This window comes from Tachypleus tridentatus, chromosome 3 (assembly GCF_004210375.1).
Source record: "Tachypleus tridentatus isolate NWPU-2018 chromosome 3, ASM421037v1, whole genome shotgun sequence".
Lineage (NCBI taxonomy): Eukaryota > Metazoa > Arthropoda > Merostomata > Xiphosura > Limulidae > Tachypleus > Tachypleus tridentatus.
Genome location: NC_134827.1, coordinates 19,749,764 through 19,759,441, shown reverse-complemented (window position 1 = coordinate 19,759,441; position 9,678 = coordinate 19,749,764).

Here is a 9,678-nt window from a genome sequence, read left to right as displayed (position 1 = left end):
AATGACTATTAAAATCTTAAATTTTCTACTGATCCAACTAATACGATTGAAAAAAGATACTTATACGATTGATTATAATATACACTTGTACTAAAATGTATTAATTACTAGATTTATAACGGTATTGGACCAGCAGAATTCCATGCAGTGTTCTAAAAGGAATATTAAAAGTTCTAAAAGTGTAATATCAAATAACTGCATTCAACAAGAGAGTGGTGGTGGATTTCACGTTTTATGGCGCAAAGCAACTAGGCTATCTGCGCCAAAAATCAGGTAAAGTGTTAAAAGTAACGTAAAATTATTAAAATTCTAAAAAAAATGAATCAAGGTAAAAAAAGGTTTAATTTTTGAATTAAAATTTAAACAGTGTGAAATCCAATTTTTATATATAGTGTACAGCAGTAAGAGAGAAAGGGAATGGAAGGATGGTTCGAAAGATGTTTGGCAAATAGAAGATGATACTTCAATAAAGAGCATCTGCTTTCTTCAGATGACTCAAAGAACAGTTACATTTGAGTATAGTAATTAGCCATGGTGGGAAAAGCTGATCTGTGGATACCGCTATGTCATTCAAAGATGGACCCAATTCATCCAACTGCACCTGGAGACGAAGGCTAAAAGGAACAGTGGCAGACCTTCTATTATGAAAACGTGTGGCTCACTAAGGAATTAAAACACAACTCCAAATGCTGTGGTAAAGATCGAAGCATTGAAGCATACATTAAACACAGTTGCAAACGACGGTGTACAGGGTGTTTTGGGATGTGCAAACTCTGGACTGAAGAAGTGCAGAAAGCCCCTGAGCAGAGCCAAAACTCCTAATTGTGAACAGGGTCCAACATTTTGAAGGCGGAAATCCTGGCAGAGTCATAGACCACAGACCTAGAGTCTAGTTTTGATCGAATGAGGGCACAATAGAGTTTTAGCATGAAACATCGATCCGCACCCCAAAAGGTGAAAAAGAGGACACGGAGGATGTTCAGTGCCCTTGTACACTTCACACATAGCTGCTTGATGTGTGGAATAAAGGTCAGCTTACTGTTAAATATAAGCCATAATAACTTGGCCTCAGGGACCATGGAAAGAACAGCCTTACCAGTACGTAGTTCAAGATCTATGAGAAACCCCGTTGACAGCAAAATAATGCATGCAAACAGTTTTGAGAGAGAAAGGTTAAAACCCTTTGCTGTGGTCCACGTCAGTAAATGATTCAAGGCAGTCTGTAGCTGCCGCTCAATATCCCTCATATTTGACGACTGGCACGAAATGTGGAAGTCGTCGACAAAGATACTGTTTGCAACTGTAGGGGGTTGTTGTGCACTGATGCCATTAATCTTTATAATGAAAATTGTAATACTCAAGACACAGCTCTAAGGGACTCCAAGTATCTATGGGAAAGAATAGGAAATTGTCGAACCCACACGGATCTGAAATCGCCAATGCATTGAGAAACATTTAATAAAAATCGGTAAATCGACTCGCAACGTATACGAGTTGAGGTCTCAAGATCACGTACCTACACGTTGTATCATAAGCTTTATCGAGATCAAAAAATACAAAACAAGATATTGTCATTTGAGAAATGTTTCCCAAATTGATGTTTCATGTCGAATAAGGTGGTTCATGATGGAGCATTGTCTTCGGAACTCGCACTGAGTGGGTGAGAGGAGGTTGTTTGATTCGAGGAACCAAACAAGACAAGATTAACCATCCTCTTTAATATCTTACAGAGACAGCTCGTCCAAGCAATTAGACGGTAGTTTAAAGGAATATTGGGATCCTTCCCAGTTTTAGGAAAAGGGAGTACAATTGCATGGTGCCAAGCATCGGGAAAACATTCTCATGCAAGATACAGTTAAAATCAATCTGAAGAATAGCAAGAGAGGCAGGAGAGAGATGGTGCACCATCTCGTAATGAATATCATAAGGTCCGACTGATGTACTGCCAGGATAAGAGGACGATTATAGTCATAGAAAAGATCACTCTGAAAGAAAAGAGGTGATCATTCTGTTTGTGTTTTGATGGCTAAGAAAATTGGGAATAACGAATAAGTGCTAGATGAATTAGCAAAGGTTTCGTCGAGAGTATTGGCGATATTCTGGTTATCAGCAACTTTCTTGTCATCAGAGAACAAGATTAAAAGGAAGGCAGAGGTATACCGGCCACTAACCTTTAGAAATTTGTCCCATATGACTTTGGAACTGGTAGTAAAAGAAATGCTAGAGGTGTATTTACTCCAAGATTCTTTCTAGCTTTGACGCCAGAACTGCCGAGCATGTGCACAAACATACTGAAATGCACTGCGGTTTAAAAGCACGACCCCTATCATCAATACTAGCACCACCCAAAGGTGATTATGTCAATTAAAATCCCCCAGTAGTAAAAAGGGAGATGGTTACTGCTCAATGAGGGCATGAAGGTCTGACTGATTATAGATCTCTTCAAGAAGCAGGTAGAGAGAAGAAGTGATGATGATGCGACCTAAGAGAACACGAATGGCTAAAGCCTTCAAGGGTGTATCAAGTGACAAGAACAGGATGGGCACACGCTGATAAACCAGCAATGCCATCCCACCATGAACTCGTTCATCACATGACCTGTCGTTTTTATACAAAAGAAATTGCTCAAAAATGACTGTATCAGCAAGTTTCAGAAACTTTTAATCTAATGAGAATCACACGGGATGGTGAGAATCAATCAAATACTTTATTTAATCTAAATTTGATTCAAAACCTCAACAGAATTGTTCTAATGTAACCAACCACGCTACAGAGTCGGACTGCGGTTATCAATGTTGGCTCTGTCAAACTGTTTACTTGTTTGTTATTTTTTTTATTCGCATTATTATTAAAGTACGATTAGGCCTACAACTACCAAATGGATCTTTAGAATCTGAATCAAGGAATACTTTTGGGCTAAAAAAGCTATAAATAACATCACATTCTGATCATTATATAATGTAACTAGACAACCGAGCGTGTAAAATTCTGAAATATTAAACTCACCTGTTTTAGGTTTGTTTGGCTTTGAATATTGACGTGTTCATATACGTATCGTTTTAAACATAGAACAAAAGAGACAACTATGAGGTTTATCAGTAGGATAAATTAACTGTTATTTATTTATATTTGCTTTTATTATTGACATGTTTACACGTTGCCAAACACACAAACACACACACATATATATATATCGAAAACATGTGGTGTCTGTTCGAGTATTCGTCTGTCTAAAGTTTTAGTATTTTTAGATTACCTATGAACTTTTTTTTCCTCCCATCAGTATAATGTCCACGTGTCTACGGATGCTGTCTGATATAATTATGGTTTTTACCATTTCAGTCATAACTTTGTCACCATCAAATATTGTTGTTGTTTTTTAAATATACCTCAAATAATTAACATTCAGAGATAAAGATGAAACACACTAAATATATTTCATGATTAATTTTTTTTAAGTTTACACCTTGAGAAGCTAGATAACGTACCTAAAGAAGTATGTTGCCTACGTAGTCGAATTATAGAATTATTTTGATGTTTTGAATAAGTTTGGATAAGTTTCTGTAAACTTTAGTTACATTTTATATCTTCACAAACGTTAACTCTTTTTTTTCTCAACAAATATTCTATCGAAATTCAAGTTGGTTCAGATAATATTCATTTTTTATCTCATCTGGTGTATGAAATATTCATAAACAATCATGTATTTCCTCTAAAATAATATATCAATGATCAAATGCAGTAGATACAAGTCAAGAATCCAGTAAGATATATGTATGGATTGTGAGGCATAAATTCAGTAAAAACAAAACATCTGCAAGTACAGGGCTGACTACGTTACATTGAAACGATTTAGAATAGTCAATATATAGATAAATTCGTGTTGAGATTGGCGTTGATAAGAAATCAGTTTTATCTTTTTTTAGATTTAAGTAGGTAGTTTGAAACTACTTAAAAACTGATCAAATATGTAACAGCTCTTTTCGATGCAAATAATTCATATACTCATGTAATAAAAATGTGTTTAGATCAGAAATTTAGAATTTCCAAGGTGTCACAAGAGTCATTTTGAAGCATCAGGACCATCTAGAAAGGGTCATGGAACAGGTTGTGCTCCATCCATGTCCAGCAAAGTGCAATGTATTGTAACAGTTAAGAATTCACAAACAATAATGAGGCAAAAAGTCATTCACCTATCTCAAACAATATGCCAAACTTCAAAAAGTTGTCCATCTCGAAAGAAGGTGAGGAGGGTATAGGTTCACCAAAATAAGGTTTCCAGTTATATCTTCTGTTTAATCGTCACATACTTCAAAGAGCTGGAGAATGATACGGTGATGTATGGTATTTCATGCAAGGATATGCGAGTTAAACTGTTGGTCGTATCTTCTATTGATTTTTGAGCTACCAAAGTGTTGAATATGGCACTAGGAACCCGTCCTCTTCATACAGTAGATGAAGTGTAAATAACTAAAAGGCAATATAGTTGCATTATTTTGGATATAGCAGTCTTGAGGAAAAACCTTTTACAAATAATTTTAAACTGCAGGGTTACTGTCAAGGTGCAGATTCGTGGGATAGAGTATGACTGGACGTGGTGACGCTCGAAATTAGATTTAATATACTATTAGACATCTTTAGTATCGCATGTATGTCCAAATGTAAAATAATTTAATGAAAGCCTATAAATATCAATTGCAAAATGCATTGTAATATTAGGTAATACATAGCATGCTATGTAATAATTCTAACTTATCACAATTGAACCCAAACGTACACGAAAGGTTCAAGTACAGTTAGAAATGCACTGAATCATTCACATTCCCAATCTTCTATACATTTCTCAAATTCAAATTTTCACATAACTGCTTCACTCACAAACATTTTTGTCTCCCTTTGTATTTCACTTTCTCAGCATTCAGCCATGAAAAGGTTACCCATGCTTTAAAGTTTGTAATGAACTAAAAATACGCTTTTACTCACTATTATAGATTTTAAATTTCAGTTTCTCAAACTTTATGAAGATCAGTCTACTATAAACTTACTCACTCTATAAACAAAAACCATCCAAGTCGATAAAAAAAAGGTCAGTCCTCAGTAGACCATATAAAGTAATGTAATTCGACGTAAATGAATGGTTTAATATGTGGTAACTTACTAAAATCAAAGTGAATCTATTTAATGTTATTGATAAATTATTATTGTTTATAATATATATAAACATATAAAAACATTTTTAGTTTCACATTAAACAGCAAAGTGCATTTGTTTGAACTTAAGCACAAACCTATACAATGGGCTATCAGTGCTCTACCGATCACGGCTATTGAACTAGACTTCTAGTGGTACAATTCCACAGACACGGCATTTTGCTACCAGAAAAACTGATTTACAAAAGACACTTCTTTACTTGTTTATTTTCAAGCTCAAAGCGACACAACGGACTAACTGGGCTGTGCTCATGATGTGTATAGAATCCAGTTTTCTGTGTTATAAGCCTTCAAACTTACCTCTGAGCCAATGAAGAGCACAAGACTGATTTTCATTAAGTTTGAGAAACACAAATTTAAAATCTATAATAGCGTTATTAGTAATAATGATAATAAAGTTATTTAAGTTTGCAGTGGAAGAACTAAACTTATTTTTACTCATGATGCAACTGTTTGTTTGTTTTGGAATTTCGCCCAAAGCTACACTAGGGTTATCTACGCAAGCTGTCCCTAATTTAGCAGTAAAACTCTAGAGGGAAAGCAGCTAGTCATCATCATCCACCGCCAACTTTTGGGCTACTCTTTTACCAACGAACAGTGCGATTGACCGTCACATTATAACGTCTTCAGGGCTGAAAGGACGAGTATGTTTGGTGCGACGGGGGTTCGAACTCTCAGTTTACGAGTCGAACGCCTTAACCAACCTGGCCATGCCGGGTGTACATGATGCAATATTCGTATTATTCTTTTTTATTTTAATATCAAGGAGAAGTTGCTCCTCAGTTAAGTGGCTAAAATGCCTGAATCGTTTAGAATTGTTCTAATGTAACCTGCTACGCTACAGAGTCGGACTGCGGGTATCAAAGATGGCTCTGTCAAACTGTTTATTTGTTTGTTTTATTCGCATGATTACAAAAGTACGATTAGACCTACAACTACCGAATAGAACTTTAGAATCTGGTTCAAGGAATTTTTTGACTTAAAAAAGCTGTAAATAGCGTCACATTCTGATCATTATATAATGTAACTAGATAACCGGGCGTGTAAAAGTTTGAAATATTACACTATCCTGAATAGACTACCTAATGTGTGGGCCATCATTTCGTTTGAGTTTATTCTAGAAATAATCAGTTAATTTATTTCTCCCACACAGTATTTCTAGAGGCAAAGCGAAAACAGAATTTGTCCTTTTACCAACTGGGGCTACACGCGTGACAAATCATTGGAAACTTGTATTAGAGCTACACCCGTAAATGAGACTGCATATATTTCCTCAAATTTCTTCTAATCATATTTATTATAGGATTTAAAGGAGATAGATGTAGTCTTCTGATTCATAATACTGAGATCAACGGTTCGAATCTAGTAATTAGACATTGCGGATAACTATAAGAACACACACACTTAGATAGGCCCGGCAAGGCCAGATGGTTAGGGGCAATCCACTAACAATCTAAAGGTCGCAGTTTCGATTCCGAGTCACACCAAACATGTTCGCTTTTCACTCGTGGAGCATTATTATGTTCTATCAATCCCAATATTCATTGTAAAAGAGTAGCCAAGATTGGTTGATGATGGCTATATTCTTCCACTCTAGTTCTACATTGCAAAATTACGATCTGTTATTGTAGATAGACTCATTGATGGGTCCGGAATGGCCAGGTGGTTAAGGTACTCGATTTGTAATCTGAAAGCCGTGAGTTCAAATCCCCGTCACATCAAACATGCTCGCCCTTTCAGTAGTGTGGGCGTTATAATGTGACGTGTCAATCCAATTAATTCGTTAATAAAAGAGTAACCCAAGAGTTGGCGGTAGGTGATGATGACTAGTTGCCTTCCATCTAGTCTTACACAGCTAAATTATGGAGGGCTAGCGCCGATAGTTCGCTTTGCAACTTTGCGCGAAAGTCAAAACAAGAAAAAAACTAAACCAAACATTATATGGTCAGGTTGCTGGACTCGTAATCTGATGGTGGCGGGTTCAATCCCCCTTGAAACCAAATATTCTCGCCCTTTCAGCTGCGGGTACGTTATAATAATACGGTCAATCCTACTATTCGTTGTTAAAAGAGTATCCCAAGAATTGGCGGTAGGTGGTGATGACTAGAAAGAAGGCAGCTATATTTTTGACTATATTGAAGGCACATATAATGTCTCTAATTTATCAGTGTAAGACTAGAAAGAAGGCAGCTACTCATCACCCCCCACCACCAAGAGTAGCCCAATAGTTGATGGTGGGTGGTCATGAATAAGTTACGAAAGATCAGACGTATGTTCATAGTAAATTAAATTGTATTTCTGATGGGATTATACTTGTGGCCAACATCTTTACCATGAAGTTGCAAATCTACAGAAATATATTAAATCATTATGAACTCGTGACCACGTATCACTTACTCCACTTTACAAGGTGATGGAAATCATCCATTCACAGAACTGGATAACTATTTACGTTATTCAACAGTCATGCTTGAATATTCAAAATACAAACAAGCCCTCATGAAGCTATGAGCAAAAATTCAAAACAAAGAAACTAAACACAGCTAAATAAAACCTTTGCTATCTTTGATTTAATAAGTTATTTAATACTAAAACTTTAAAACTATCAAAATTAATTATTATTTCGTTACGTCTCAAGGCAAATCAACACTAGTGTATGGGATTTCAATGTCTTCATTATATAGGAAGTTTAACGTCAACGAGCGACGAACTTACAACAGAAGAAACACTCATGGTGTAAAATTATCAAAATAATAATACAAATACATCTGAAGAAGACATAATTTTATAATATTTCAAATAATATTCACTTTGAACTTCTGGACATTTCAGTTTTATAAATTTATGGTATTGTTATTCCTAATTCAAATTTTATCAAAGCTATAATTGCATGTACTTTACATGTTTCGTTTAAACCTTAGCACAGAATCCTTGACCAAAATAATCAATTTTGAAATTCTTAAAATTTCGATGATCTTTTCTTTCAATTTGACTCCTTTGCGACGTTTTCAGTCAAGCAGAACATATGAAAAGAGACCACGTGGCTTCTCTCGAAACCAACTGATACCAGGTGTGTATTGTTTGACTATGTGTGTTTATGTAGAAGATACTTCTATGTCAAGCGTTATTTTACATATTTTACAAAATATCTACTGCCACAGCAATTGCATTAAAATTTGACAGTTAAAACATTATGGAAATTTCCTTTCGCCTCTACATCTATGAGTACATGATACCAGTATTAATTCCTGTTTAGTTAGATGTGTAACTGGACTGTTGTATTTTAAGAAGAGAAGTTGCATTTTTTTTCCTCTTTATATTATCCAGCTTTGGCGAGTGAAACAACGTATGGCTAAGCATAAAAATTAATGTATAGGCGTTTTTCTCGAGCATGCGCACTGAACAAGTTAAGTCATACCTGTGCGATGAATATCTAATATTACGGTAAAACTTTATGTCTTTGGACGTATCTCTTCCTTAACGAGCTGACTGTTTCAGGTCAAATTTAGCATGTTAACTGAGTAGACTATATATAAACAAATTATTGTTAAACGTTTCACATCCTGAAAAATAAAAATATTCTGCTGAATAACCCATATATCGTTACTACAATAGCTATTGTAAATAAAAACTCACACCATAACAAATTTCCATACGTCAAAGACTGTAACTAAAAGTTTGAGTGTTTTGACTTGTTTCTTAAAATAAATAAAATAAAATATCCAGCAACAATGTTAAGAATTAAGATATTGCTACAATTTACGTTAGAAGATATTTTCTGATACAAACATTTTAACTTCTGGTTTATACTAGAATTAGAATAAGGATTTAAACTTGAATTAGACGCGTAAGAGAACTGACGCAACTAGTTTTCCATTTCTGCGAATTTTCTCGTTTTGACTTCTACACTTCCTCACTTATCATTAATGACTTTTCTGTCTAGCACCGGATTTTTTGTACAATAAACGTTTTTGAAAATCCTGGTAGAAATTTTCCTTCTTCTTGGCAAATTTGTCCAAGTTTTCAAAGAGAAAAATAAGGCTATAAAGTGCAGTCTGCTTAAAACAACTTAAAAACGTTTTTGAAGGAAGACATTTTAACTATATTAGAAGAACTTCAAAAAGAAAGTCCATTATGGACTTGTAAATCTTCACCAAGGGCAGAGCTGGGAATTGAAACTGTCGTTAAAAAGATGTCAAATTCGTCATCCACTCAATTATCATAAATTTGTTTTCGTTTATTTGTGTCTCGAAGGTTAAATGTTTCCTTGTCATTCATATATGACCATTTAGTTATTCGCCCTTGTTATAGCTAGAATTTTATCATTGCATAATTTCGTACCTAACATGTGTGGTCATTTTCCCAGGATGGCGTCTATATTTCTATACCTATACATGCAGTCGTAACATATGGTAATAAACACGTACAGTAAAACGTGATTGTATCATTTTCTCTCGCTTCATATTCA